This window comes from Lissotriton vulgaris, chromosome 9 (genome assembly GCF_964263255.1).
Source record: "Lissotriton vulgaris chromosome 9, aLisVul1.2, whole genome shotgun sequence".
Classification (NCBI taxonomy): domain Eukaryota; kingdom Metazoa; phylum Chordata; class Amphibia; order Caudata; family Salamandridae; genus Lissotriton; species Lissotriton vulgaris.
In genome coordinates, this window is record NC_141697.1 from 192494344 (window position 1) to 192521997 (window position 27654).

The 27654-nt window shown below is 43.6% G+C and overlaps 1 protein-coding gene across 2 annotated transcripts in view; it reads left to right on the forward strand.

The window, feature by feature from the left end:
- The first annotated feature begins 1513 nt into the window (after positions 1–1513).
- Positions 1514–27654, forward strand: part of FRMD6 (FERM domain containing 6) — a 190919-nt gene continuing 164778 nt past the window's right edge. The window contains exon 1 of one of the 2 annotated variants that reach the window (XM_086937322.1): positions 1514–1851. The gene's annotated coding sequence lies outside the window, so the exon portion shown is untranslated. The remainder of the gene's footprint in view (positions 1852–27654) is intronic. The other variant, XM_086937323.1, reaches the window with a different exon arrangement.

The window sequence follows — 27654 nt, forward strand, 5'->3', positions numbered from 1 at the left end:
TGGTGGATGACTTTTGCCTAAAACCAGTTTTATAATAAAAAATCATGTTTTTGTCTATAGCCCATGTCTCTAGTTCATACAATAAAATGTCAGCATAGGCTTAGATCTACCACTGCCGAGCAATACGTCGATAGATTGATGGGTCAGTATTTGGGCTTTATTTTATGAACATGGTGTGGTATAGATCCTCTTTAGGAGTGTGGGGTTTGAGCAGTTTGTAATCAAAGATGATAGAGCGGAGTGAGATGTTGCACCAGAATCCTGTGGGCACCCTACATATGAAGCCTGGTAAGCCGATAGGCCCTGGTGCCCCGTTCACTCTGATGGTTTTCAGAACCTTACCAACTGATGTTTTGATTAAAGGAGTCAACTCACTGTTAAGGCAGATGTTTGTGGGGTGTCAAGTTCTTGCATACACCTGAGCTGTTCAGATTTGAAGAAGGAAAGCTACTTCTCCCAAATGGAGCATTGTTGACAATGCTTATACTGGCTGTATTGTCTGATTTAGGCGACTCAGTCTCACTTTCGTGTTGTTTAATTCTTCTTCGTTAATGTTTCCTGGTCTTTCTTGTCCTGCCCATTTTGCTCGATCTATAGACCAGATACGTATTCAGGAATGTATTTTCTATTTTGCTGACATACTGTCAGACTATAGCCTGCTTGTATAGACTTAACCAAGTGTGTCCATAAATCCATTCAGCTTTAAGATATTTAGCCTTAGCTGATCGCAGTAAGCCATGGTGCATATTCCTTAAAACTCTTAAACTTTGTTGCATCACCATATTATTTTTGTTATATTCTCTAGTGGCTGATATTAGTGACCTGCTGCTTTTTTCGTATTCGGGCGTATACCATACATACGCTTTTGGCAGTGTCTAGCTGTGTGTTGTGAAGTGTTATTTGTTCATTCCTTTCAAAGTCTGATACAAGGATTCTATGGTTGTGTCCTCGGATGACTGTAAAGTTAACCCTAAAGCAGACTCGCCCATTCTGTTTGTCCAGGAAGTAGATATGTCCAGTGGTTGAATCTTGTTAGACCAGAATTGTGTTTGAACTGTCACTGATGTTTTTCACTGTATATACACTAAAATGAAAGTAGAGAACATTTTTGAACTACTTCCCTGTAAAAAGGAGAAAGAACACATTGTAGACACTATCGAAACAGAACTGAGTGGGAGCTGTTAACATGTCCAGTCCGTGAACCAAACAATGGTTATTTAGGTGCACTTAAAACTATCTTCAGAATTTATTATTGGAGCTAACGGGATGCTTTAAATACCAATTTAAAAAAACAACCTCACACTGATTTAAAGAGAGACTGTCAACCTATCCCGCATTAAACTGCGATCTTCGATTAATTTCCCATGCAGCTGCTACACGTGGAGTTCGTGTGTTTTTATTTTGTAAACGAATGCATTGTGTAGCCCTTCCTTTCGTTGTGTGGGCTGGGTTTGTTTCGGTCTGCGTTCTACGCGCTCTGGAGTTCGCTTCCCCGGCCAGCCCTGCTCTCACCGCCTGCCTGCAGTGTGCACCGTGGTAGTTGGTGCGTGAGGTGGGCGGGAGCTGGAATCTCTTCATTCACAGCCCAGACGAGGCACTGGCACGCACCGAGACTGGATGCCAGCTGCAGCCCGGGACTTATGCATCCTTTTTCGGGCGCCCTGGCACTGATTCTCGGCAGTGACATCCACAGAAGAACCCCTGGGGCTGGACATGGTCTTTGGAGCGCGGTTTAAAGGCAGGAGCGCATGTTTTTCCTCGGATCCTGGGAAACGGGAGCTTTTTGATTGCAACAGTTGCTGCGGGAGCCTGAAACAAAGTGAAGACCCGCAACATCGGTGGAGCCAGCGGGTGAGTGATCTGTGCCGGTGGGGTTGGGTCGCATGCTTTGCACCCCTCCAGCGATCAGCAGCGCCCGCGGCCAGGGGACCGTTCCCCTCTCACCGGAAAGTGTCATCTTGGGATTGGTGGACCGGGCATCCGAGTCAGGGGTGCTTAGCATGCATGCCAACCCCCCATGAGCGGGGGGAGAGTCTCTCTGTCGCTCCTAAGTGTGCTGCACTTTTTTTTTATTTTACTTTCTCTGCCTTAAACAAACTCTCGTTTACCCGGCAAGTGGACGGGTGAATAAAACACCCTCATACTTTTATTGCAAGCTCTCCCCTTCGGGTGTTCCCAAGTTGGCATGTGTGTGCATGCCCGAGGGAGCCGGGACCCCGCTGGCACCGGGACTGTCACTCCTCATCACGGAGGGGAATGTGCTCCCCCCCCGCGGGGCCGCGCCGGCCTCCAGGAATATGCGAACTATGCGGAGGCGACACGGCCACAGCGTGCGGATTCGCGAGCAGGGCACGGCCACGCCGGCCAGTTGTCACCGAAAAGGAATGCGCCCCTACTCGCCGCTCGGGGCTATGAATCCGCAGGCAGTGAAATCGCCCGTTCTCTCCGGCCACCCCCTTCCTTAGCTGAGGAGCGCTACAGCCCCATATACCTTTCAATTTCATTTGAATATTTTTTTTTCTGGAGCAGGATGTGAGTGTAACCGCCTCGCAGAGCCGCAGTGTAGCATATTCACGCCCTTCTGCTCCCGCAGGGCGGTGCGTGAATGTGGGACTCGGGCCTGTCGCTAGTTTATGTGTATTTGTGTTACTTTTGTTTAAAAGAAAACAACCTTTGTTTGCATTTTAATTGGGGTGAAACTATTTCCGTCTTCCTGGCCAAAACGTTTCTCGTTTAACTTCGGTGTAAGAGGTAGAAGAAGGGGGGGGGGGAGGAGGGGATTAATCAGCATAGATCCATAGTTGCTGTGGCAAGGGTCCAGTTGCAAATGGTTTACATTGAACCTTGCAGAATAGGGGTGTTTAGATTTTTGGCCACGTAAGGTCACCCGAAAAACGATTGATTTTCTACTGTGTTAAAATAAAAATAAAACGTAACTAATTAGCAACAAAAAACTCCCAGGTATAGAGTCCAGTAGATTTTTCTTCCTATCAGATTATTAGGTGTAAAAACTTGTGGAAAAATTGGATTGATACTAAACACTCTCTTTTGTAAACGAAAAGCACTGTTGTATTTGTTGTGTAAACGCACACATGGACAGAAGATACAATTTCTGACTGGTCTTTTCGGATTTTCTCCTGAGGCCACACTACCCAGCTGTGTTCATCCTTCAACAATTGTGTTTATTTTATGGGGGGTTTTCTCTTCGTATGGGCACTTAACGATTATAGGGGCGCGAGGCTGCAGGACTGACTGCGAGTGCTGTATAAAACACACTGTAAATGTGATTGATCTGTTGTCTTAACAGCCCCTCATTACTAATCAGGGCAACATCTAACCAGAGTGTAGCAGGTGCAGTGGCACCAGGGGTTTTAGTGACCCACTGAAACCCAATTATGGCTATTTTACTAGCCATCCAGCGGACGGGGCCCATTTCCCTCACTTGCACCAATGTCCGTCACTGTTTTACGTCACTTTACTACTGTGTTATTTATCTGCTTGTCCACGTGCTAACGCGGACTGTCAACGTCGTGGTCTGGAAGTTAACGCGTTGCACCTTGTATAGTTGGGCTAACCCCTCCCTTACATCCTGATCCCTAGGTAGGTTGGGGTGGGGGCTCGGCCTGCAGGCCGTGGGCTTTGACAGGCGGGCCAGGAGTGGCGTGTGGCCGGCTTGTCATGTTGCTGCTGCGACTGTAGCGCCTGGCAGAGCGGGACTGGAACCGGACGCCCTGCGAGCTGAGGGGGAGCCCGGCTTCTCCACTGTCCAGCGAGAGCTCAGCCCCCGGAAGGAGGGAGTACACTCCCTGTATCCGGGCTGATGGTGTTATAGGCCCTGTGTATGCCCCATGGCACAGAGGCCTGCCCCGCGTGTCGTCCTCTTGAAGGGTTTGAGTAGCAGTGGACTGGCCTGTGCCCCAGACAGGCCGATATCACCTTAGAGACACATCTGGAAACCTGGCAGGCGTCTGCTCTCTGAAGGGCAAGCGATCCAGCAGAGTATCCAGAGACAGCATAGGGGCTTCACCTCTGAGGACCGGTGGTCTAAAAGGGAAAAATGGAGCCCCGTTAACTGGCTTTTCAAGGCACCTCGAGCGTGGCAACAACATTGGTACTGCCCCAGAGTCAAGCTCTTTTTCATCATTTGGGCTTTGCCTTCTCCTAAAAGCCATATTGCTGTCCGTGTACCTGTACACGCCGCACATGAGTTACATCTTTGACGTGGCAGTTGACCAGAGCCTGTCAGAAACATAATCTAATAAACCCGTCTGAGCCTCCGAGAGGCGCAGCCCCGCCGGTCGCAGAGTCCCCCGGGTCATTAGTGCACACTGCTGTCCGCCAGGAGCTCCGCCGGCGCCGGTGCAGCATAAACACAGCACTCTCGCATCGCCTAATTGAGCGGACCCACGTGCGCAAACGGATGAGATTCAGGGCACTTCCCGGTGATTGGTCTGGTGCGGTGTTATGGTCCGTGTCTAGAACACATAGTCTCCTCTGTCTTTGGTAAACCGCTACTGTACGAGCAGTTGAGTTTGCCAGTGCTTATTCTTCACTGCTGTCATTTCCATAAACTTTTCAGTCCTGCTCTCTCTTCCAGTCGCATCGTTTCTAGTAGTAATCGTTGCATCATCAGCTGCGTTGCGTGCAGGGACGTGACCTGTGATTGATTCGCTTCCTCCCCCCCTTGCCTTGGCGCTTCCTTTGTCCCCAGACTGCAGAAGGTGTGCGCAGCGTCATAACGCCCAGGGTGTCGTCGACTGCACGCATGTGCGTAGTGTGGGTGGGAATGTGTCACCCCGGAGTCACACCTGCGTCTGCAGCCTGCGCATCCCTCCACTTCACTCACAGCCTGTCGTTAGCTGCCTGTGTCTCCTCTACACTGTTTGAGCTGCTACTTGAAGAAGGTTCTAGGAAAAGCTATTTCTGTGCCTTTCTCTCTTTTTTTGTCTTGGGAAAGTGCTTCATTTTCAAAGAATGCTAGCCATTTCCTCCCCGTGGTTTTGGAGCAGGGATGTTTTTATAGGATCTGAATGTCCCCACGATCAGTTTGCCTTCAGACTCAATCGAACTTTTGTACACATGCCTCCGGATGACACCAATTAAAGCACTCTCTGTACTTTACCCCTGTAATGACATACTCCTTGCCAACTTTGTGTTAGACAGTTTCATCCTGGGTGCTACAGGTCAGAGTTTTTGTTTAAATATTTAGAAGGCTGAGTAAAGTTGTTTTTCCGTCTGTAATTTTAAAGGACGAGAGATGCACTGGAGAGCGGGGGAGGGAAGGAAGGAATCTTTCTGTGAAGAATCTTAGACACTTTCTCGAATCTGGGTTGTTGGTCTGTCATCTAATCATGGAAGTCACAGTAAATGAAGGGCTGCGCTAGTAGTGCATTACAATCTAAGTATTGGGATTGTGGCATCTTTTATTTTAGATTGGGGAAATTCATAGGGCCATATTTATGAGGCTGTGCGTCAATTTTACGCCGCTGGTGCGCCACTTTTTGACGCACCAGTGGCGTAAAAAATGTGCCTTGTTGCGCCATATTTACAAAGTGACGCATCTAGGTAGATGCGTCACTTTGTAAACCCCTGCGCCACATTATACCTGCGCCAGGTATAATGTATGCATGGGGGCGTTTTGACGCAGGGAAGGGTCGTAGAAGTGACGCAGTGAAATCTATAAGATTTCACTGCATCAATATCTTATGCCTGCCTCACAGCAGGCAGAAGACTAACGCAGGCCGTTTCACATGGGGCTTGCCCCACGTGAAAGGACGCATTGCTGGAGTTGCATCACTTTTGTGACACACTCCAGCAATGCGTCATTTTTGTGCCATACAGATATGTCAGAAATACTGACGTATCTGTAACTCTTTGCACAATGATGCGTCATACTGTAAATATGGCGCATCATTGGTGTCTCAAGGAGGGAGCAATGAAAAGTGATGCATCGCTGTTTTCACGCTGCGATGCGTCACTTTTCATAAATGAGTCCCCTAGTTTTTAAAGTATAAACTGCACTTAATCTAAAACTGATTTCCCACGGCGCTGGATCAGTAATTCATTCATCCTACGATGTGATGCTAGAATTGTCATTTTCTTCATTCTCAGGGAGCTGTTCTAAAGCCTCTAGCTACTTAATCTCCAGTCATCCTGCTGCTGGTTTTCAGAGATACCCCAGACGTATGCACACTGGTTCACCGGATGAGACCGTTCCAACTTGGCTAGATGCCAGGTGGTAAAATACCCCTTTCTCTTCATTTGCATTGGCATCGCAAAGCTGTGCCTACTATGGTAGAACAACTTACACTGGGTGAAATAACCTACCTTTGTCCTGATGCCAATGACCTCACTTTGGCCTTGGCATATGGTGACTCACCCTGCCTTTCCTTGTCACAAGGTCGCATTGCGCTCCCTTTCTTTATCAGCAGATGATGTAACTTTCCTTCCTGCCCTCTCACTTATTAACATCACTTATATTTTGACTTTTTGCTAGATGACATCGCACATCTTTGTATTGTCGTTGCAGTATCGGTCTATGCCATTTTATTATAGGTTTGGATGCGACGTCTCAGTGCCTGCAGTTACTTTGGTATTGTTGCAAGGCTAGGGCTAATGCTTCAAACATACATCTTTTAGCTTGCAGCATCCTTATTCTCACTGTCCAGATGCTGCCAATACCTATGCAAACCACACTTGACCAAATTACTTCTGAGTCTGTATGTTACAACTCCCCACCCCTGTATATACATTGTATCCCGGCTTCTGCGATATGTCTGGATTGGCTGATATGCTATGCAATGGTATCGTATTTTAATATCTTCTGTTTTTGCTAGCCGAAACAAGGAATCAATGTAAAATACCCTGAAGGTGCCCTGCAGGTCTATATTACTGAAGTTCCTGCATTTGAAATCACCACCTCTTCCTCAGGGCTTGACAATAACGCAGTAAAGTGAGCTGTGAAGACATGTGGTGGCATTATTGTGGTTAAAGGTTACTCTTTTGGAGTACAAGTGCCACGTTGTGGCATATAAAGGCACTTTTGAGCATTTTAGATATACAGGATGCCACTTTTGGGATATATGGCACTTTGGGTCTCTGTTTTGGCCCATATGGTGACACTTTTGGAGACAACAGTAGCACTTAAAGGACATTTGATGGCACGTTTTTGAAAATGTAAACACTTTTGGAGCCTACGAATGCCTTTTGGGGCATATGAAAGCTTTTATGATACATGGTGGAAGCAGCTGAAGGTGTTTAAGTGTACTAGTAACATCCATGTGGTTACAGGCCTTGCACAGTGTTCGCCACTTACAAATACCTTATAAGAGTTACTGGAATGGCACATGGGCTCTCTGAAATGCTTACATAAAGGTTTATCAGTTAAGACTTGTCATTACAAAACCAACTGATTTTAGTAGATTAAACACTGTTTTTGTTGTTTGCGTAATTCCAAGACACTGTCAAATGTAGTTTTTGTGTTTGCTGTGTTATTCATCATTTTATAGCGTACTTCGCCCACTGGTGTCTCTTACTTTTCTTTCCTTGTCTGGGTGGTTGCTGACTGGAGTATGCATATGTGATAGAAGATTTCACATGAACTATTTTTAATATTTAGTAAATGTCTTATCTTTGTGCATAGTACATATAGTGGATTTCATTTCCTGACACACTTTAAATTTAGAAAGATAGGGGAGCTGTGGAATTGTCCTGAATCACATAATTTGAGTGTGCAAGCTGGAGTTCGGACCCATGTCTAAAGTGTAAAACTAAGATTTTAGACAACTTTTTCCCCCGATTGTTTGTTACTCCAGAAATTTATGGAATCTGGAAGGGTTTATTAGTCCACATAGAGCAGTTTCTTAGAGCGCTTGTTCTGGTAGAGAAAAAGCTTGTGGTAGTGACTTCTATACAATTTTAAAAACTTATACGTATGAACTTAAATCTTGCATTTAGTGGCAGATCATTCTTTTTCACAGACTGTGCTACTGTAAATTGTCAGCCAAAGGGACTGTTCTGCAGGGGTTGGGCCTACTTGTCCAATGGACAACATACACATGAAAACGTGTTATTTTTGACCCCAAACAATGTTAGAGTTGTCACAAAATGTATGTAGAAAGTATAGTTAAAGCAGCATCAAAGTATGGCACCAGTCTTAAACCACAAGTCCTGGAAAAACGTGAAAAATGTGCACACATCTATGTCATGAAAAAATATTAAAGCTTCTTTTCTTGTGCAGATTATCAGCATTAGTGCCACTCTGACCAGAAAATCCACTGAAGTTTGGTCAAACGTTAGAGACACTATCCACTCTGAACTTAAAAACACCACTGCTCAGATAAACACCTCCAGCCACTTTCTTGACTCAGTACCTACTTAGCTAAAAAGATGTGAAATGTCCTTGTGCCCCACTTGTCTAACATTATAAACCTCTCCCTACAACAAGTCTCTCCCCTATTCCGAAAAAAAAACAAGTCAGATTACCTAAACAACCTCAACAATTGCAGCCTGGTCTCTGAACTTCAATATTTGGCGAAAATCCTCGAGCTGCACCAATTCACAAGTTAAACAATTTTAAAGGACAACCATCTTTTTGATACGTTACACAGAAGCTCTGACTAAGGTCAGGACACTGAGACGATACTCATACAAATAACTGATGTGCTTAGAATCAGGGACTACATAGATTCATGTCTGCTTATCCTTCTTGAACTCTCAGCCAAGTTAGATACTGTCAATCACGGTATGATTGTCCATAGTGGGAGAGCCGCTCACAGATGATTAAAGTAGAAGATGCATTCCTAAATCGCATAAAAGTCCCCCAAGATGTGCCCCAAGGATCTCTACTGGCTCCTGCACTGTTCAACACTTGCCTGGAACTGCTGAGCGATCTCTATAAGAACTCCAATATACACTATCATCAATCTGTAGACTAACCACTGCACTAACAACTATACCCGAGAGTCTCATCTAGAAGGCACTACCAACTGTCCATACGCGTTGAGAGAATCCAAGAATGGATGACAACCCATCCTCTTAAACTAACACCCCAAAAGACTCACAGGAATATTAAGAAAGGTAACTTACACTTGTGAGTAATTTACACATGAAAGTTTACTCTTACAGTTTTGAGTAACTTTACTACTTTTGGCTATTCATAAAATCTGAGTTTAGAGTTACTCATAAGTGAAGGCTAAAACTGCTCCACGCCCCTAAGCAGGGACTGGGGGCTGCCAAATTTACGAGTGGAAGTTAAGTATTTAAAATATTTAAAACACATCAAAAAATATAGTTTCATGTTAAAAAACATTTATTTAATTAAAAGTATTTTAATAATCTTTTTTGATGTAAAAATGAATATACCATTGTATTTTAATCGAATACAATTACATTGCTTAAATCTAAACATCACTCTTAATAATAGGTAATAACTTTTTTATTTACGTTAGTTAGGAATTTAGTTTTCAATATAAACTTCACAAAAATAAGTCAATATATTTTATTAAAAATTAAGTTACTAGTGCTGTAGCATTTTTTGTCTTCTGTATCTACAATAAATATATAGGGGCCCATTATGATAACGGGCGGATCGCCACCGCCATATGATCGGCCCGTCAAAAACCTCCGCCGCTTCTAATTTCCCCTGCCACATTACCATGGTGGGGGGGGACCCTGGAGGACGGGAAGACTTTCCCCCGGTAGGCAGTCTGTCCGATTGCCTACCGGGCGGAAAAGCAGTTTATATGGTGGCGGTGTCTGGTAGACACCGCCATCCATATTTGTATGCAGGGGGGACATGCCTTTCTGTGGCGGCAACGCCGCCATGGAAAGGCAGACGGTTTTTGACATTGGGGGCCCGTAACGGGCCCCCAGGGATTCTGGGGGTAGGGGGTGCACATGGGGGGTACCTATGGTACCCCCCTGCAGTTCCATATACAACATGGCAGGCACCGCGCGGTGCCTGCCATTTTGTGCATAGAAGTGCACTTCATGCCTTTCTGGCATTGTGGCGGGCGGTGCTGAGTCCATCGCCCGCCACAATGTCTGGAATGCAGGATGCGCCCGCCACTGTGGCGGGCGCATCCTAATGGCCCCCCCAGGACTCCCGCCCTTATGGCGGGCGGTCTCATTTCGTGATAGGATGGCGGGCGGAAAAAGTCCATCCGCCATCCTAATGTGCACCATAATGTTAATGTAAACTAGTATTTAGTATAAGGATATTTTTGCTAACTCTTTCCAAATTTAATACACATTTTTATTTTCCCCTAAGCTTTACCATATGGGGATGTGTTTCCTGACTCGGAGTCTTCCTGTGGTTAAGTATAGGGAAAAGTAAGAACGTTTACATAGCTAAAAAAAAAAAAAAAAAAAAAAAGGAAAACTATTTTTATGTTATTAAAAAATGTAAATAGTATATACTTAGGTTAAATGTGTAACAAAATAAAAACATGTACCTCTACTATCAACTTAATTTTGAATTAAATCTTTAATGAATCTAAATATATTCATTTGAATAAAAATATTTCCTGAAGTTCAAATGAGCACATAAATTCCCACCTAAAGTAAATTATTAAAAATTAATGTTACAGTAAGTTTTACATTTAGAAAAGGTTATCACAGTATTTTATAATTACATAATAGTTTATTTTAATATTTGGATTTTTTTTAAATTAAATTATTTATATTTGTAACTACGAAATAATTTAATTTAACTTTATTTCCCAGTGAACTTACATGTGTAGATATCGCCCCATGGAGAAGAAAGGATAGAGAGATGGAGATTTACACTCCTAGTTTTGTGAATAGTTTTTGTAGCACTTTAATAGCACTTCTGTGGTACTATTCAAAATATTACAAAATGTAGTTTGTAAATAGACCCTGGAGTTCCTTCTTCTCTCACTCAACTCATCTCTGGCTCAAGTCGAAGAATGGTTAGCCTGAACCAATGTCCTAGACAGCTAGGCCTCCATTTCCCAAACACCCAAATCTCTAGGCTTCACTCTGGACAGAAAACAAGTTTTCCCAAACACCATCCGGGCGATAACCAGATCCGCCAACTACCAACTCAAACTCATTTGAGGCATCATACCCTCCCTACCAACCAAAGAAACTCATTTGAGGCATCAAACCCTCCCTACCAACCAAAGAAACTCATTTGGGATATCAAAACCTCCATACCAACCCAATCTAAGAATGTAATTCAGGCTATTCTATCTAGATTGGATTATGGGAATGCCATTCTAGCCTGGATTCTCACACTCTCATTGCCCCCATTATAAACCTCAATACACGCTCCTGCTCGCCTGTCCTCTGGTGCAAATTGATCTCAACACCCCACCCCGTTTCTCACCTGCCTAGGTTCGCTGTCTGTTCAAGGAGGACCCATATTTAAAATTGGCTGCTTAGTGCGCAGGATCATCTATTCCGACCAGCCACATTACCTAGCCAAAAAAATGAAACATTGGGGCAGTGCTTGCCAGTTACGAAGCACATACTCACTAATAATCGACACCCCAATGTTCAGGGGAATAAACGGACCTTGAACCATTCCTTTTCTGGATGTGTCTTAGAATTTGGAACACGATCCTACCTGAAATTTGGACTCTAAAATCCTTATCTGTGTTAAAAAGAACTCAGCATTCCTGCTCTCTAAGCTCCTAACTAACCACACTCTGTTCAAATGGGCTTAAAGGTCTAACAACCTGGATATACAAGTTTACGCATGTGATCTAGCCTCCCCGCACACCTGGCTGCGCTACGGTTGATTACACCTTCTTGATATAACCAAGAATGCGCACCACATAATACCTAGGAGATTGTGATATGACCACAGTTTTGATGACTTCTCATGCTATAGACTGCTTGGGCTTTTATAATTTCTTGCATGTTATTGTGCGCTGTGCTATGCAAAGTACTCTGATGCCTAGTTGGCGCGATGCAAAAATATTACAGAAATAAACGTCCTGAGCTTTGGGCGACGGGAATACCACACCACTGCGGGGTGTGCTTAAAATGGCAAGAGTGCAATATTAGACTCTGAACTCTAATTCTTTTGTGTAAGTGAGCGAAATTTACACGGTGACTGCACAGGTTGGACTGTTCAGTGTGAGGAAGTGGGCACCACTGCTGACTTTGCTGCAACTGTCCTTTAGATGCAAGGGAAGCTTACACGGCTGCTGCACATGCCGTGTCTGGGCGGTGGGGCGTGGGTATGTATGAGAGACAGAATTGCAGTGCTGACACTTGCCTTATCCCTTTTCTTTGTGTTAAGGGCATTTGTACTCCTGCTTTCCATGCTGTATCTGTGCTTTAGTGAAGCACGGCAGCAGCCGTTTTACTATACAAAAGTCAAACATTTTGCAATATCAATGCTTGTTTTTTGTGTAGGCAAAGGAGAGATAAATATCAGGCCCAGACAACTGTGGAACTAAACACTACATATACAGAGACTGTTAACATTATAAATACTGAGGTTATTGAAAACCTAAGAGCAACCCGAAAAACAATAGACTGACTGTATTTTGTGACTGCAAACCTCGTGGGGTCGATTTAAATGCTGCCTTTCTACCTAGGGCTGTTTCATGAATGCCTGATCGATGCACAATCTCTTAGCCGGAGAGGCTTATGGAGAAGCTCTGCTTTGATACTTTTAACTGCTAATGTTTAAGTCTGGCTTTACAGTGTAGTTGTCTTGAATACCTAGTGTTACACTGTCTTTCAGCTATACAGAGTGGGTTTTGGCTCCGCCCAGAGGACTAATCTATCTCACTTCACCCTGTTGGTTGTTTGGTGTATCATTCCACCTGCTAGGAAATGCTACTATTGGAATGCCGGAGGGACTCTTTTAAATCTGAAACAAGTGGTGAAAGGCTGTTTCTTTTTTTTAGATGGTGAAGTTTACCTCTGATGACAGGAGCTGATAAGCCCTCTTACCATAAAATGAGATTGCTATGATGTAATTAATGGATATGTAATAAACAGACCGTGACCGCAGGTACAGACCACGGGCCCCATCCAGTGGGACTATTTCTCCTCTCTGTCTCTTGGCACAAAGATTGAACATGGTCTCCCATTTGGCTCTCGGTTTCCCATATTGCTCTTGCTTTATGAGCTCTATAGCTCCACTGTATCTCTATGGGGATTTCCAAAACCTGTATTCTAAAATGACATAATTATACTTGATGAAGGCAGCCGTATGTATGGTTACGTGTTTAGTAAATGGGAGCCATTATGATAGTGTAGTGAGTTAAACCGTTATTGCAGGTATTACTGTGTGACCTAAAGATCACACGTTCAAATCTGGCAATGTCAACTCAAGCTTTCACAACTTAAGAAAATAAATGCAATATTTTATGGTTCTATCCTAGTAACACCTAATATTTATAGACGATAAATGACGAAAAAACGCCTTAGTGCTTGATAGTGGAGAAGTGTGGCTCAATGGTTAGAGCGGCAGACCCTGATACAGAGGTCAGACCCGGGACCAGGGTTCAATTCCCGCCTCGGCGGGTCTCGGGCTCAATTTCCTCGGACCTGATAATTCTCGCCTCGGTGCCTATTCTAATCATGGGTCCCACTCTGCAACTCTGGGCAATAGCTTGCTTAATCTCCACAACAGCCCCAACAGCGCTGGGATGCCTGGCTTCACCTTGGGGGGTGCCCAGGAGTGGACATTTCACAGGGAAAAGCCAGGAAGGGTTCAACAGCGGTATGCGTTACAGTGCCAGGACACCCCAGTTGGGGTATTAGTGCGCTTTACAAGTACAAATTACATTACATTACATATTCATGAAATGTCTTTACTTCTTAACATCCAGCAGCAAACCTTGCATCTCGTTTCCTTACTAACCTGCCAGGGTTTTGGGGGGGGGGCTGGATAGTTTCTGAACTAGTAGGGTGAATGGGCCAGGTGGGACGGAAACGGAGTTGATTAGTGTGTGGACTCAAGATTAGCCTTCTGATCCAAGGGTGGAGGGCACAGTCAGGTGTCTTCTAATGTCACCGTCACACCAACAATAATGCAGAATCCGTTAGGACTTGCCAAGGTTTGGATGGGCATGTTGTGCACAAATGTGGCTAGGTAGTGACGGTCTACTCAAATGGAAATCTAATACGGGAGCAGTAGGTGAAATCCAAATGAGGGGCAGAGCAGATGTTATGGAAGGGGGCATCTGGAGGTGGCATATTGAGCTTTAAAGTATCAAATATTGCCCCATTGCCAGGATTCCTGGTCCCAGTGGCAAATGTGAAAAGATAAATCATTGTATACAATATTTCAAAAAGCTCATGAATCAAAAAGAGTGGCAAGAGGCAGGCCAAGTCTGATGTCTACAGTCCTTATTTAAGATTTTTACTGAGGACTTTCTAACAAAGAGTGTAGGGGGGAATTACTCTTCCGCAGCAGTGGAGGAAGCTTTCTGTATTCAGAGGCGGACCTTGGTTGCTGGACCCCTGTACAATCACTAAGGCTGCTCCCACTGCCATTAAGGGGGCCCACCTCAGGCAAGGGGAGACATAACCTTGAGATACAGCCATATTGGTGTAGCATGGTGATATTGCCAAAATATGTGGGTACTTAAAATGTACGCTAAAGTAAGGGTAAATGTCCAGTATCTACAAGAGAAAGACTCCATTCCTAGTCTGCCAAATTCCCCACATTGTTTCCAAGTGGCATTTTGGCACAATATGAAAGACCAAAAGGGACAAACTTAAAAAGGATGGATATTTTTAGCCCTGGAAATGGCCCTTCCAACCCTTTGTAGTGCATTGAACTGTGTGAGTTACAAGACAAACAAGGAAGTGCCCTGTATGAAATAGTGAGCTGTTTCAAAGTCTACAAATTTCAGTTTCTGGGTAAAAATGCACCGAGCACAACAAATAAGAGGAAACAAAACATGCTAAAATAAAACACACTACAGGAAAGATAGACATGTTGTCCAGATGGAAAGCACCTTTACAAACAGTAAATAAGTTGGTGGACTTTCAGTCGATTATCACTGACAAAAGTAGAGTACATCCAGTGTTAGTTAGTGGGTGCCCTCCGTGCAGAGTGTGGGACATTTGTGAAAGGCATGGTCACATGACCTGGCGTTACATACTGATTTAATCTTGTAAAAATGTTTTAAATACAATCCAGCGAACTATTCTGTTTCATGAAGGTTAGCAAGGGGGAAGGATTAATTCAGACCAGATGTAGAATGTTGGCGTGTTCTACATTCGGATAATCTCCCCCAGTGTTCTCTCGAGCTGCCTGGGTCCCAGATGGGTACACAGACGAGGGGCTGCGGTTTCCCCGCTCGCAGGATGCGAGCCTGGAGCAGGCCTTGCCTACCTCTACATTTTCTCCGTGATGTTGCTCAGACAGCAGGAGCAAACAGTTTACCCGACCCTGCTTTTACCAAGAGAGAGGCGGGGGAGGGGTTGGCTTAATTGCGCTTATAATTGTAATAACGGCCACCATTGTTGTCTCGGGTTCGGTTGTAGTTTGCAGGGGGGAGTGCAGGCAGCCATGTCGTTAGCACATTAAAGAGACTGCGCATCTTCCCATGCATTATTAAATAGCTGCAATATTGAACCACTCGTTGAATAGGGCGGCCGAGGAACATTTGGCGCGTGCCCCTTGTTGGCCAATTGAAATGCGCGTCTTAAATTAGAGTGTTTTAATCGTCTTCGCCGGGTCAGCGGCTGTGTGGAGGAGGACAGCACGCTGCGTGCTAAGCTCACAAAACAAGTTATGTTTTCGGATACTGCATTCTCTTTTAAGGCTTTTGTCCACTGAGATATTATAAATTCTCCACGTTGTGTCTAATATGAATACGACATCTGCTGTGCTGTTTGCTTTTGGTGGAGCTGGTCTGTAAATGGATTCGGCTCTCAGGTTCGCTCTAATTGATCCTGTTAGCTCGTCTAATTCCCCTTGCAATTTCTAGTGGCGTCTGTCAAGGGTCTCGGCCCCAGGGGCCTGGCCTAATGTTCTTGTGTTTTCTGCTGGCAAACGCGTTTTCAGTAAATGCTGTATTATCTCTCCCTCCCTGGCCTTAAATAAAAAGCTGAGTGCATCCTTGTACAGAATATCGCGAACCAGGTATGTAGAGGCTTGCATTGGTGCATATCCATTTCTACTGCATAGGTTACAGGGAGTAGAACAAACCGGATCTGCTGCAAACTTCAGTTTTACACCAGATCAGACTGGCTTGCTGTTAATTGATGTACCATATTTTTGCAATTAATTCATAATTGTATTATCTACATTTTGCTATGCTTAAAAAGTATGTAATACTGGTTGGAGAAAATCGGGTTTCGCTCTGTCCTGATCTCAACGATGGGGCAAAGAGATTTGCCCTGTTTTTGCAGCAGCACAGTTTATTTATAATTTCCATTATATTTAGAAAAATCTGGTAAAGAGAAAGCCTTTTTAGACTGTTCCTGTCTCATGTTGTGGTTATGAGGGACTCCTATAAATATGCATTTAGTTTTAACAGGAGCCCAAAAGCCAAATATATGTTGTGTTTCAGCAGGACATACTCTCATTTCATGAGGTTTATGACTTAATGTAAAAACGTAAACTGCTACAGCAGCATTGCCTCAAAGTATAGCAATGTAGAATCTGCAATTGGTAAAAGAGTGGAACAAAACGGCAAATTATATTAACTTTGCACTGTTGCAGAACACTTTTGCACCACCCAACCACTGACAAAGCAACATTTGTGCTGAACGCCAAATCCAAAACATTTGGACCATGTAGCTTGCAGAAAACAAGTAATTAATTGGTAAAACAATTTTGCACTGGTCGGTTTTTGCAAATTTCATCTGTGCATGGCTCAATTTCTGCAAAAGTGCAATGTTTATGTAACAGGGTCCCGGGATTTTTTTCTCTGTTCCAGCTAAAGTCTAGTCTCCATCTTCTAAATGGTCGAAAGATCCAAGGCAGCTGGAACTAGTTATTTTCTTTTTGCTTAAAGAATGTGGCTGGAAACATACTGCACAAGTTTGTTGAGCAGCCCATGTGGGCACACAAGGCTGAAGTTATTTCTTTGTGTTCTAATCATCCGTGGTGTTGCACTGATTCCAGCATTTATATTACACAAACCTGGCTATGACATCAGCAGAGGGGGAAGAAATCAGGGAAGGGAAAAATTCAGAAATCCTGGTAACGCTAGAAAGGGTTGGGTTGTATCGCAACAGGGGGCAGAGGTGGAGGTGATGGGGGGTTGGGGAGAGAACCCCGGCAATTTGGTTAATTGGCCAGGCCCAGACTGGAACTTGCTTTCGTGGGTTTGGAGTCGGCCTAGGTGAAATTTTAATTACGCAAGATTAATGTTAGTTTTTTCAGTCATTTTGCAATACTCTTTGGATGCAAAATTACCAAAAATATACACAATTACACCAGTTCGCGTAATCAGGAGTAATTTGGCCCAAATATTTTACTGCAGGAGTATAGGAAGAATATACTTAGTGAATTTAATGTTCAAGTTCTCTTGTGTATAGCGCTATTTACTTAGGGCAAAATGTACCCATGGGTAATTTTGCATGGGAGAGTTGATTCTGCGATAAGAAAATCGTGTTAAATCCTGGTTTACACTCTTTGCATAATTTTGCGTAATTGTGCTATATCAAATTACGCAAGTTATGCCACCCTAGTTTCGAGCTCCTTTTTAGTTCAGGCATTGGCAATGTGCTCATTGTTTCGGCAGCATACCATAATGTCGGAGTATCAGAAAGTAGACTCTCTCTCTGAACAGGATATTCTTTTTTGATCGATTTAGCTAGTCCACCCACAAGAGAGGCTTTCCTCCAGGCTGGTAGACAGTACAAGTAGGCTTACCTACTGAACACTTGTAGGCCCTCTACGGTGGGCTAGCAGGTTTACAAATTAACTTGCGAGGGAGATATTTATGAAGGCCCTCTGACCCTAAACAATATGCTTCTACTCTGTAATAAGTAAGGTAGTGAAACACAGAAACATGTCGCCATTTTCATAATGAAGGTTTTACGTGCATGGTGGAAAGGAAACAAATTATTATATCTACAACACTGTTGACAGTTCTTAGGTACCAAAACCCTCCCTTTTTTTTACCCTCAAAGGACTGATGACACTCACATGAGCTTTTATGTCACTAGAAGAGCTGTACGAAACAACAAAACCTTTAACTAACACTACAGCATTTTTAGATTTTGGCCGCCAGCCTGCCCATCCTATGTAGAGGAATACACCAATGATGAAAAGCCGTAGACACTGTTAAACACAGTGACAATAGCCCGCACTGGTAGCTCTCATGTGGTGCCTTCTCTTTCTCGGTCTCCCCTCGCTTTCACAATTTAAGCTGGTGCATCACACATGGCTTTTTTACTATTTTTCCAGGAAGACATTAGTAACTATGCACTAGGTCTAGGTCTAGGCTGTCGGTACCATACACACAACTGTCATGAGATTGAACTATAGACTTTTGGTGAGGGTTTGGACTTTTAATTGATGTGGATAGAGGATGGAGGGTTCCCCAACTGGTGAATCCCTCTTGACTTCTTTGATTAGGATACTGGTGTCAGCCAAGACCTATTATTTTTAATAACAATATATACTACAAACATTTACTGGGGCTTTCAGTCAGCCCACTTCATTAGCGTGTCTGCTTTAATGCCGTTCACCTTTTGCTTCGGCCACCACAGCACACTGTAGGGGGAACACGGACCGGTTAGCAAATTTCAAGCCTTGATTCACCTAACTGTGAGTGGCTGCATTCTGGTCTTGCACAATATGTACACCTGTACGATAAGTAGTCCCCTTCAGTGATACTGCTTCAATGTATGCTTTTACAAAACAAACCAATTTTATTTATTTATGTATATCATACGCTCATAGAAAACTATTGCTTCCATTTAATGCATGGCTTTATACAACAAATGTTCAGACACGAAATAAGCATTGGGAAGCGAAAGGCCGGCTCAAAACAGACTTGTTGGCGTTGCTAGTGCTTGCTTTTTTGAATTGCAAGAGAGATGGTGTGGTTCCACATTAGTAAAGTCTGACATTGTTTCGGTTTCTGATGTAATGTTTGGTGACAGAGAAAGCGATTGTCTCTTATTAGCACACCAGTGGGTTTTACCATCACAAGGAATTATGCCAGGAGGCAACTGAAAATGGGATGCACCGTTATTTTTCGGACCCAGCGATGGTTCACTGTGTATCAGATATTGAACAAGTTTGCTTTTACACTATATTCTGATGTAATGCTTGTAAGTGCGGATTGATAAGTAAGTTTAGACGGCCCAGAAAAGGCAAGAAGTGCCCCTCCAAAAACATGAATTATTGCTGCATTTTAGGAGTCTTTAATATGGCGAAATACGCATATTTTTCAGTGACTTTAGTTTGTACTGGGGCTTGGACATACACAATGTAACATGCCTCTTAAGGTTCATATGTTCAGTTCTTATTGCATACAAAAGTTGCAGTTTTAATACACATCCAACGTATTATTAACGCTCTCGTGTAAAATCTTCGGGGTGCACCCAGGGGGTCCACGGAAATATACCATTTACGGAGAAAGTAGGTGGTCAAAAATGGTAATCTGTCTAATGCTTAGTCCAAATACTCACACACATTCGTGGTCAGACCCCACTCACTCACCCTCTCCATTTACTAAAGCAAGCACTGACAAATCAGTAGGGCTCACCTTTGGGACCTGATCATTGTTTTTAGTGACGATGTACAGCACCCCTGATGCCGTGCAGCATGGCTAAAGAAAAATAAAACAAAAGCTCATGAAGTGGTCATCCGTCTAATTTTGTAGGCACACGCACCACCACACAAGCAAGTAACACGGGATCCCAAAGGGAACCAGAAGGAAAACTTTGTCTCAGGGTTGATTTGGGCAAAAGCAACATGGGAACTGGCCAGAAGCAACAAGGGTGCGTTGTTGGAGGGGGACAAAATGGAGGGCGCAGATGAGGGGAACATGGTGCACGCAGGAGAGAAGCACATGAGCAAGAAAGCAACATGGGGTGAAAAAAAACAGCTTTGCCCTTGAGATCTTTACTTCCCACCAGAATGTATTGGTAGAAACGTGTCAGACTTCCATGGTTAGTGTGCTATGTTTTTTCATGTAATGGTTGTAGAAAATGCTTGGGACAAGTTGATCACACCTGCCTTTGTCCTTCATATGTGGAAGATCTTTCTTTTCACACTCTGGCCTAATGATGCAAATATGTCACCAGTGTTGGGTCCTGACACTGTTCTGTGTAGGTGGATGTCAAAATGTATATTTGCTACTGCAAATCAAATAATGACTTGCAGAAAAAGGATTAGGCATGGAAGCAGAAACCACCACATAATCTGGAGCGGGTAAAGTAGCCGAGAAACCTCTCGCTGCCATAAAAGACTACACATTTTTACATATGAACCAGCCACATCTGAATTGCTGCATAAAAAGTATTTATATATCTACACTGTTAGGGAAAAGAGAAGCAAAAACTTAGACTGCTGTATTGAGTTATATGAAAAAATATTAATGTATCTGGAAAGATATTTTTTCAACTCGTTCCATGACCTTAAGGGCTACCTACCAAACTGTTGGCACGTTTGCTGGTGATTGTCTAATCTTGTGCTGCTGCTGACCTTGGAGTTGGACATGTGCAACAATAAGTGCAAAACACATTTTTTCATTATAAGTACTATGTTTCATCGTTCTTGTGTTGGATTGGGGCATATCTAACTATTTTATTAAATGTGTTCACTTTATAAATCTATGTTGGCATTATGACAAACATGTTGGACTACATTTCCCAACAAGCATTTGGTTGAAAGGTTTGACTATTGTAATCTGGAAATTTATTTTAATTAATGCAAACTGACTTCTAAGGCTTTCTTTATGTTAAATGAGTAATGTGTTAAAAGACACAAAACCAGGTTGCGAATGCCCCCTTGTGATTTTAAACCCCCTTGATTGCTTTTATGGATATTTAATGGTTTTTATTGTTGTTTAATTCTCTCGCCTCGATGCCCACTCTGATCAGCGATCACACTCGGCAACTCTGGGCATTAGCTTGCCTCATCTTCACTAACGGCCCCACCAGACCGCCGGGGATGCCTGGTCTCACCCTGGAGATACCCATTAAGGGACCATCTCTCAGGGAAGCCAGGAAGGGTTTCGCAGTGGTCGAAGCGCCTTGGGACCCTACGGGTAAGTAGTGCGCTATATAAATGCCTATACATTACATTACATTACATACATACAAGTGCCATTACTCACTTTTTTGAACCTGAGCACTTCAACTTTGCATTTTAGGAGTATATACTTTAAGAAATAAAAACATTGTTTATCAACTGTTAGAAAGCCACTCGACGGCTGGTTATTAGTGCCCTGGTGAGACACATGTTGTGTTGTATCGTTTTTTGATATTTTGTTTCATAATCAAAACAACAATAAAAACCATTAAATATCCATAAAAGCAATCAAGGGGGTTTAAAATCACAAGGGGGCATTCGCAACCTGGTTTTGTGTCTTTTAACACATTACTTCTAATTATCTAAGCTGCATACAAGAATTTAGAGACTGCCACCACCACAATCGAGGTTGTGTCACTTATGCATATTCTATGTGCCTCTCCTCTCGACAATAAACATAGGGATCTACACATGGGGCAATCCATTTGGACCTTGGTTTCACATAGAGGGGCAAAAAAACAACACATGTTCATCACTTTCGCAGGAGTTTGGCAGCATGGACAACACTCAGATTCCTGGTTCGCCCCTACTCCATTTTGCCATAAAAGCTGCTACAGGTAAACACCCATATCAACATATGTAAGCACAGGGCTTGCGCCTGTGGGGGAATATAAAATCCAGGAACACCTTGCCCTCATACACAGACTTGTAGTAGAGAAATGTACTTGCCAGGCTCCCTAGCGATGCGTTGTAATCTCTAAGACTATTGGATTTCTCCAGCTCAAGCCCTCCTTTAGGTGACACAGATCTTCAGTACACCACACTCGACTCCAATACAACAAGGGTTTTAACAGAAGCGCTGTCTTTAACTCATGCAATCCCAGGTCTAAACGTACCAATAGTGGGCACCTCCCTAGAGCCAGCAGCCCCCTAATCGCATTTGTTCGGCAGTGTAGAGGAGGCTAGTATCCGGGTACCCCATAATTCCATCAAGACACATGCCATGTAGAGTTTATTGGCGTGCACTCAGCAGCCTTTCTTTGAAAATGACCTTGGAGTTCTCCTAGTTTATAATTCTAGTTCACCTGGGCTTGACTGTTGGGTGGAGTTAGATTCAAGCCCAGCCATGAAGGTGCTCCTCAACTCCTGACACGAGGAGGGAGGAAAGCTTACTCGAACAGTAAGCAGTCCCACTTTTAAATGTGGGCATATGTTCAACCTCTAATTGCCAGATTTAGACCTACTACCCTCTTCCACAAAAATTTTGAAATACCATTTCACCTGCATTATTAAAGTCAAAGATACTCCAGGGATAAGAAAACCACAAAAGCTTGTTGATAAAGAATACAAACTAAAGGTCCATTGGTAAGCCGTTAACTCAATGTTGTCTGTAATTAGGTAAGTACACCTGATCCTTTTTACCATTTGACATAACATGCACCAATACTTATCACAAGACTTGAGTGGGTATCCCTGTTGCTTGTCTTGATTTAGACCCAGCCACAAATCATATCCACTCGGGTCAAAACCTACATGATCAAATGCTTGATTTATTGTGATTACAAATTGGCAATAATATATTAAGTGAACCGTTTGCCAACGAACATTTAATTGCAATATTCATGAACATGCTTTTGTAGTTTTCTTCTGATTTAATTTGTATTATACCATGTCACCTTCATGACCAATGATGCGCCATACCGCACCCTTAGGAATACACTTATTTGATAATATGATCTGTGTATGAAAATAGATTGTTTAGCCTGTTTTCCAGTAATCTCTTTGTATCAAGTTATTCCCCAACAGAATCACCATAAGATATATAATACCATCAGCTACTTGTTTCCTTACTTTTACATATGCTAACACTATCCAAACTTATTCATGACCTCATGTTTATCAAACCAGCTATTTTTGGCATGCTGAATTCTCATCTTACAGCCATCTCTTAGAACAGAAAAAATATTTCTGCAATGCGATGGCCACAAGATCAAATATCTTATCTGTAGTGAAAAACAGGAATAAGCCTAGGACTTCGGACCTGGATCTTTTGTGTCCTGCCCAATTTGTTGAAATCAGAAAGATTTCAGTATTCAAATTGAGGAAAATATATTTTTGAGCCTCTACACAGGCCTGCTGTTATCAACAGAAGATTTATAAGCAAGTCTGTTTCACCAAGAATAATTTCAGTCTAGTTTGGATTGTCGTAGAGGTATTTACATGAGGTTCCCTCTAACAAATATTATTTGCACTTGTATAAATAACCATTAACACAGCTACCCTCTGCTGCCTGAGTAACATTCATCCATCAGCGTATACAATTCAAAGCACAATGAATAGTTTGCAAAGCCCTTCTTGGGCATTTTCCCACTATAATGTTTCTTCACTATGTCCAAGAACAGATCTGCAGCATAATAATATGGACCGGTCGATCTGGAAAATGAAAATAGATGGACAGGTCTTGTTCAGCCCTGCAGTAGAGCACCTTTGCCTCAGTAGGAATCAGCTTGATGTACCAATGTCATACAATATGTTGGTTGGCATGCTCTCTAGAAATAAAACAGCTGTTTCATCTCTGCTTTTGGGGATAGCCAACATCCAAAAAGCTCGCCTTTTTTCTGTAGCCCTTTCTTTTGAAATCAGTATGTGATGGCTTGGTTCCACTCTTCGCTGGTCTCTGTGTTAGTATTCTCTCTCAATGTGTCTTAACCAGATGGATGGTTGACTCGGGAATTATGCTATTTCGATGTTAAAGTTTCTAGAGAAGCCTAGCTTGCTCTCTGAGTTTGTGACAATAGTTGACAAATAGGGATGCGTGAGTGTATAATGTAAGTGACAGGTCACTACTGCTCACTAGTCCACGGCCCATGAAAGAAAGCTCGTAAATGGTCAGGGGCCAAGAGAGCTTGGTAGGTGGCTTTATACACACAGGGGCTGTTGTGGACCTTTCTTGTTCAAGTTATGTGGGAGCTGCCTTACTAGATACAGAGTGAACTATACAGTTACCTAGGCAAGGTGCAGCTTACAAAACAGCAGAAGTGCTGGGAAAAATAGCCAAGGGAAGTGTGGGCATTAAATGTAAAATTATGCTTATTTCTATTTCACTTCACTTCTGTTGGAGGCGGCTCCGATCAAGGAGTGCTTGGTATGGTGGACAGCCTCCCGCCCTCCACGGCCATTAAACTGCTGATTGTGGGGCAAGTCATGGAGATAGGACAACATTTCCCCTTTAGCCACTCATGCTCCCCCCACCCCCTCAGAAGCAGGTCTTGCTGAGACCCATTTCTGGGGGCAAGGCGAAGATAATTCAGCAGTGGGCTTATGCTCTTCCCAGCCTCCAATGTGAGAAGGGCAAGCCACGGCAGAATGGAATAAAATTACCTATTTCCATACGAGAAATACAATGATTCATGTTCCTGGGATTTACGCCTAAAAAGCCCCCCAGTGCACTCCCTCACACAATTTGAATTTAAAGTATTTATTTAGCGCTCTTTCACCAGGCGGTTTCATGGCGCTGTTGAGGAGGAATCCTGAGTTAGGTGGTAGAGCGGTTTAGATTTTAAAAGCCTGTGAAAACAAAGTAGTTTTCAGGGTGCTGCGAAACTCCAGGTAGGATGGATTTGATCTCAGTAGGAGAGGTAGTGTTCCAGAATTGCGGGGCTAGGACGGAGAACTTAAAGCCTCCCATTCTACTCTTCTTGAACCTGGGCACCACCAAGAGGGACAAGAAGGAGGAGCGTAGTTGTCTGCTGGGGATGTAGGGTTCGATTTGACACAAGCTTAGTCTTCCTGCTTGTAAAGGGAGCCATCAAGCGAGCAGGTAATTTCTATAAGGGGGGCCAAGACTGGCACAAGGAGTTTATCCTGGTGGGCTCTCTGATCAGTACACGCAGGCCAGGCTTTGTATATGTAGCAGCCACCAGGTGTGATACACAGAGCAGCCGAGCTCTGCAGTTGGAGTCTAGTACACGAGTAGACAAATTGCATTCTCATTTGTCGAGCGCTGTCCAATGAGAGGACACTCCACAACTAAAACAAAGTGCAGGGAGTCAAAAGCAGATTTGATAAACATAAAGTTGTAGTTTTTCCTGGGTCTTTTAAGTAGTAGTCCTGGTTTCTCCTATACGTGTCACAAGTGTCCGTTCATCCAATGCCAGAGTTTCACGTGTCTTGCCACACACGGCCAGAAAGTGCTCAAGTGGCTGAAGAACATTTCCTTGTACTGTACTTTGACCGTGTTCACCAGGGCTCGAGTCGGGCTACCACGCGGGTGGACAGCGTCCCCCCCCCACTTATTTTACCGGGAGCTCAATAGCTGGAGCAAATGGAGCCACACATTCACTCTTTGGCCTCTCTGGGACGAAATCGGGGCTCATTCAGAATGCTGCTCCCGCAGTGGCTTCTCTGATGCAATCGCATCTAAGGGGTGAGTGAGGGGATGCAAGGAGTCTGATGGTGCAGCCACCTTTCGTGACGTCACTCCCTGTCGTGACATCAGCGTCCACCCACTTTTTTTTATTTTTAGGACTTGTGCCCTGGTGTTCACCATGTACGGTGCATATCCCTCTGGTGCCGGTCACTGCTCATAGACAGCATTTCAAATCGGTTTAAATGTTCAATCACTTTTACCGCCTGCGTTCTGTCAGTAGCAAAATATAAATATGCTCAGATTGGGAAATTCAGAAAGCTCTGTCAGTCAGAGTGCGCGATAAGTCATTGATTTATTTCCAGTCACACAGCACCTGAGCAAGAGGCTAATAATCCTGTGTATCTGACCAAATCAAGGGGGCGGGGCTAACGGGGGACAACGACATGAGCACTTCTCAAGGGTGTGTTTTCTACAAGAATGGTGACTAGGATGTCCTCCTGCCCAGGCATCATTCTTTAAGGACGAGTGGCCGGGGCTAACGGGGGACAATGACATGAGCACCTCTCAAGGGTGTGTTTTCTACAAGAATGGGGACTAGGATGTTCTCCTGCCCAGGCATCATTCTTTAAGGACGAGGAGTCAATCACTAAGATGGGTTGCACTGCGGCCATGAAAATGTTGGTCCTGGAGTACAGACGGGCTGTGTAAAGATGTGGTCCACCACAATGAGAGTTGAGCAGGAAGATTTATTCCAAAAACAGGCACAACGGGCCCAGAGGATCAGCACCACTGAAGCTGATTTTCTAATCCACTGTTCCCATACATTCTAGTACAGAATAACACTATGTAGAGGGACAGCACAATGCCAACATTCTGTACCATAAATAATGCAAGAGGAGAACATATAAAGCACAATATGCAGCAATACAAGGAACACCACAGGTTGTTTCACAAGAGGCTCTCTGGGGCTGTTGAAACAAAATCATATGCCAGCATGATTAGAACGAAAGTAAGCCGCAGGTGCGTGCTAGTATATGGCTCCGGATTCAGGTTGGGAAAACCCAGCCATGGCTATGTCTGCAGTTACCTTAGGATGAGCTGGACGTATACTTTGAAAGTAGTTACACTGGAAAGAGGATCTGCCAAAACTGGTTGGAAGATAGGGTATATGCCTTACAACACATTAAGCATTTTAAAATTCCTTTGCTAAAACACACATTTATCTAATTTGCTCGAAGGATTTCATCAACAATTTGGTCTGGAATGCATGACGAGTGAAGGGGGCACAGACACCCTTGGATATGATTTGGGGAGAGAGTACTGGACCTCTATAGCAAAGAACCAAAATCAATGAAAGATCAGACATTCCCTATGATGATACTGCATAACCCACTTAGAACACTGGTGGTGGCTCATAGGCAGACACACGGGGGGCAAGCAGTACCTGGGACAATCCCAGCTAAATGGAAACCAGAGCTTGAGGAAGGTGGTCAGGTATCTACATCGCACATGCTTTAAGAGGAATCCACCATTTATCCCAAAATACACTTAAGTACAATAATTAGACGTCATTTTGGATTTGTTATATTTTGGGGCCAGTGCAGAAACTGATATGGCGCACACAGCAAGTAACGCTTTGGGGATAGTACACAAATGCATACCATAATGTTCTGCAGGGAAAGGGCATGCAGATAAAGAGGCAGCATGATTGTAGGTTTAAAACTTCCGCCATGTGTTGGGCATTGCCAGTCTGTTTCCAGAAAGCCCTAACAAACCGGTTTTGCACAGCGGTTCAGTCGTGTTTTCCCAAACACTGTGTGTGAAAGACTTTGAGCACCAGCACCTGAATTAATACATTGTACCCAGCTAATTAGGACTTATGTACCAAGGTTCACCACAAGAGGCAATCTCCAAACAATGGTAATATCACAATAAGTGTTGGGTGAGGAAAAGCCACTTTTTAAGCATAAATGTTACTACCTTCTTCCTGCACCCATAAAAGGGAAGTGCAGAAAAGACCATCTAGGTCCAAATTTATAACGCAGAGGAGATACAAGTGCTTACAGGTAAACCTCTTTACACAGATTATCCTTCCTCATTCTAGTTCTTACTGTACAGAGGTGGT